Below are 5,538 nucleotides of genomic sequence, written 5' to 3'. Positions count from 1 at the left end.
TCAATAATAAAAATGAAAAAAAAAATCTTTTAATTATTTATTAAACAAAAACATATTATAGTTTTACTTTTCTTGAAACAGAAAAATGGTTACATATGAGAAATCCCACAGCAAGGATGTTTCGCAGTAGTTTTACTAGTTAGTTTTCTAGTTAACTAGAGCTCAGAAAAATGTAACTATGAATCAGATAAAGATGAGTTCTTGAGTATAGGTGTATAAGAATAAAAGCAAAATATAGCTGCGGTAACACCGGGTGCTAATATCTCTAATAAATATACAATAATTGTCAGATAGCTGATTTCTTTTCGGGCCATTCCCAAGCTTTTACAATGTCTTTATTGATAGAATCACTTGTTTCAGACCGGTGGACTATCTATTGTATTTATAATCAATGGTAATACAATAAAAAACGATACAACGTCAGCTTAATTATCGTTTGTCCTAATAAACAGGTAGAGCATATTTTATCAACGAATTCTGTAATCGAGTAATAAGTTAAGTTTTTATATTAAAAAAAAAATTACATATCAACATTTAATTTTGTCAACTAATGTTTATATTAGTTATGGGTATTCTTACATTTTATGTGTATTTGATACATATAACGGTCATTAATATAGTTATGTGTACCATTTAACATGGTACACATAATAAAAACGTAGGTAATTATTACAGTTACCAATTTTACCTACTGTGTAATTAAAAACAATATAACAATATGCAGCATTCAGGATATTACAATTATATTTTAAAATGTACAAAAAATATGGAAGGAGATAATTTGTTTCTGAAACTTGATATTGTTAATGTAAGTAAATTGCTAACTATATTGTGTAATATACGAAAGTCTATTAGTTATATTCACGAAATGATTGTTTACTTAATATACCGTATATAAACTTATTTTACAACAATTATAAAACTACAAATTAACAAATTCAACTATTAATAACATTATAACTGTTAATTTTTAACAACTTCCCTGTAGAATAACGTATAGGCAATACATAGTACATGCATGGTTACGCGTTAGTAATAGCTCCTGAGAGGAGACATTATTTGTTTTATCAATTGATGAGTTAAAAATAAACAATATAAAATAGTATTCATGATAAACATCACCACAGTGAATTGTGATGTCTAAGAATGTCTATAAAACAAAAATAATTTTTAAATGTCAGTTTAATATTGTCTGCAGTCTTAAAACTTGCTTTGGAAAACCCGTTTTATTGTCAATATCATATCACAATGTTTTGCACATTTTCCATAGAAATGTTCGAATGCCCTACCATAATATATTTTCATAGCAAAATAATAGTATATCGATTTAGAAAATATATTAAGGCCAGTTACACTCTCTAGAGGTTTTCGAGACAAATAATAAATGAATAAATATCACAAAAAAAAAATTCACTACTGTACTGTCTACTGTCCATTTCATTGTGTCTTGTGTGCATCATCTGTTCGTGCTTAATGTACTACACCGAGTGTATAATATTAATAATAATTATAAGCATGAGCAATGTACATAATATATTATAGAACACCTGCTTTCCAATAGAATACTTATTTAGAAATTATTAAGATAAAACAGACTAATTGTACTTGGATGTACTAGACGACCATGGGCATATGCTAATATTCTAGATGAATATTATATTCATGTAATGGCGTTGACCGACTAACCATTTAAACGTAACCTAGCTCAAATAGTTGCCGAATCACCTGGATGATGTTATAATATAGTATAATGCCTATAATGTAGTTCCACATGGACCATTTACATTTCTATAATACCGGTTCAAGATGTATGTGCAGTGATAGACTTAAGTGGCTAAGCGAAAGTACAAAAATACTAACGCGATATTAACAATAAAGTAGTGTACAAAATAGACCAATTTTTTTCCATGCTGTATCTGAAACTTAAATTATGTCATAAAATTATACCGTGTGATCAATGAATCATCAGTTAAATATTTTATTTTTTTGTCTATAAAATTATACTGGGACCTATTTAGAGAACTCGTGTCAAAAAGGTCCAACTAAAACAAATATTTTGGATATTTTATTTACTTCATAAGAAATTGATCTAGGTACCAACTATGCTTTCCTTGGTGATCGGATCGTCATTAAACAGTTGTGTCATCTTGAACATACGTGTACAAATACTAATTTTAATGAACACAGAACATTTAACATATGGAGTCAATTTTGGAGCCACTTCGTCAGAAGATATATCTAATAAAAAATTAAAAAACTCCTTAAAAACAAACCGCATGAAAACCCCTTAAGAACTCGGCCTTACAAAACTGTGGTCGAGAGTATGTTTATGATCATAGTTAGTAACTTAACTAAATCAGCTGAGACCTGTTAATAGTAACATATTTTCATGTATCATATACGATTAATAAATATATATATATATATATATTTGTTCAAGGTAATACATAGATTATTTAAATAATTTGCAAATATGTTGGGTTTTATCCCACCCGGATAAAATATTTTTTAATAATACTTAATTAAAAAAATAGTAATTATTAAAAAAATAATACGTATATTGTACATAATAGCATCAGCTGATCCGTGTTTGTACTTATCATTATAGCTGCAGTTTAACACACACACATACATATGTATATGATATACATATACACTATAATTAAATTTATCAGTTATCACAAAAACCTACACTACCTGGCATCATAAAATTTAATTAACATTAAATCATAGGTCAATGTAAAAGTATACACTTAAATGGGACACAGGTATATAATGTAAATTACTCGTATCGTTTTTTTACGAAATTGTACTTGAGATTTCAATCACTATACCCAGTAATATGTTAAACACCGACATATTATTGTATCAGTGATACGACAACGTTAAAAAAAAAGATAAATATATGAAACACATATTATTGTACAGATTAGTTAATTCTGTTAAAAACCCCATCGGTTAACTTGTACGCATTTAAAATAGAACATTTAAATATTTCCATCCAAACCAGTTTAGCTTTTTGATGCTTTTGGAACAGCAAACAGCAAACTATCAACATATTATATTATTGGTTTATGGATGTTTAAAATAATTGTAAATAATCGTTAAATATTGATTGTGCAAGAAGTTTTAAATATTTTACTTAAATACCAAGGAGAAAATCTCATTTCTTACTGCTATACCGATAAACTTGTAACGCATCGTTTTATGCGTTTTACACTATATATGCCCAACAACATTTGGTCAATATTTATAATCAATGGTGTCAATTATTACAGATTATTTAAATATGATTTTTATATAATACGTCTAAAAGCAAAATATATTTTATTTAATAAAAATAAAACAAATTTAGGAAATAGTTATAAAACGATTGTTGTTAGAAAAAGGCTTAATTCCCGTTTTAATTTTAATTTTTACAAATCTCAATTTTACCTAATTCTGTTGCTCTTTCTTAAAACATTTTGCATAGTAACAATACAGTAAACCAATGCTTATTTTGCGACCAAAATTAAAACTGCCTCAGCGAGAGAATAAAATATACTTGTAATGTGGAAACCAAAACAATGTAAAGGTAAGGCTTTTAATTTAATACAATGATTTAATAAATAATAATAGATAATAATAATAATATTAAACTATACTTAAATCCGTAATTTGTTTACATAAGAAACTGATTTCTGAAAAAAGTATTGATTTTTTTTTTCGCGTAACAGAAACACATTAATATTGAGTTTATAATTTAGAAAGTTAATTTTTTCTTGTTGTCCAAAATTTGAGAATTTGTCTAATATCTTTTAAGCTGAGAAAATTTTACAAAAATGTGTAAATTTCAAATTGGTATTTTAATGAAAACGCTTAGAAAAACCCCCCGAAAAAAAAGAGGTAAAATTTCATAGAAAAAAATTATATTTTATTTGTTAATTCAATTTTATTTTTTTTTACTATATTTTAATAATTAATTATACGATGCGTAAAGTGTTATTTAGTACACAGATTATACATTGATTGTGATAACTAAAAATTAATAATTTTGTGTGCTGCACTTTGGACTGCAAATCCAAAATTGATAATTGTTTCATTATAGCTCGAAAATTCGGTAACATTAATATGTTTGACATGGTTGATAAGGACCATGGCAGATCAGTCTTACCGTTTTCCGCCAAAAGACTATAATTCGATTGTCTTTTGCACCTCGCACAAAACATAATATTATACAATGCACTTTCACTCAAAAGAAGTTTTCTGGTAAAAACTGAAATCACATACTTTAATAATCTCAACAACAAACAATAAAGTAGAAACGATAAAGTTATAGTTAGTCCTTATGTATTATTATCCATTATATTTACTCAGACAGTGCATTCCTCGACGCGCGCATCTTGTAAGCCGTGTAAAGTTGTGTAAGAGTATAAAGAAAACAAGTTTTAAAAGCAATCAAATTTATTATGAAAAATATGTACACATAAAACGATATAACTTCTTCTTCTTCTTTATCTTCGCCTTACACTCCCAACTACAAAAACTACAGAAATGAGTTAATGTACCAAAATATGTTTCCTTTTCTTTTGGGCCTAACCGTGCCCTGTTGTTTATTGCGCACGTGCACCAACCGATTATTATATTGATAAACAGCTATACTATGTAATACACATTGACAACCGGCAGACGTCTTGGCGACCAGGTGGCTATAGGCTCTGAGGTGGACCACGTGGAAATGTCGCAAAAAAAATATATATATATTACACCGTCTAAGAATCCAGAAGACACTATCATTATACATATTGTGTGGATAATAATACATTTTCAACAAAAGGCCGTTTTCGACAAACAGTATTAAATCTTTGTGTGTGCAAAAGTATCCCGCAGGCGTCCGTTCCCGGCGAACGAGACACGCGCCCCCGTACCGGCGAAGTCAGATCGCGGCAGAAAGGCATAATGGCCAAGGCAGCTGCCTCTGACGAATAATAAATTCTAGTTAAAAAACTGGAGCCCCTTGAAGAAATTAAAAAATCGTGTTAAGGGGACGTCGTACTGCTATTTATTAAGGAGTTGGGTATAGGCAATTTTGTGCAAAATCTCAATTTAAAGCTTAAATTGTAATTGATTAGTTATAGAAATTCTTTTTAGGCAGTTAATTTATTTTTCTGACTATCGCAGCATCTTTGTCATCGATTTTAAATATTTTTTTCATCTAAACATAGTTTTCTAATTCAAAAAACACGGCTTACTGGGTGGTTTTAGAGTAAAAAACCCAATTATAAATGTTCTAGGTGAGAACTTTTTCTATGTTTCGTTGGAAACCAATTTTCGATAGTTGGTTTGGATGTGGAACAATATGGCATAAAGAAAGGGCATATTTTTAATTATTCAAATGTAATTATCTTAAAATTTAAATCTAATTTTCAAAATCTAATTCCAACAAAGCATAGTTAAAGTTCTCATCTTTCAAACAATTTATAATTTATATCCCTGCGTACATTGTATACTTCATATCATTAGAAATACAAAAATACTATTTTGGTGCTACTATTTTGA

The sequence above is a fragment of the Adelges cooleyi genome, unplaced genomic scaffold, assembly GCF_023614345.1.
Source record: "Adelges cooleyi isolate 19-005CV unplaced genomic scaffold, UGA_ACOO_1.1 ACOO_flye_CR_arks_rails_tigmint_CR_PRNA_9, whole genome shotgun sequence".
NCBI lineage: Eukaryota > Metazoa > Arthropoda > Insecta > Hemiptera > Adelgidae > Adelges > Adelges cooleyi.
Note: the sequence above shows the minus strand (reverse complement) of the source record.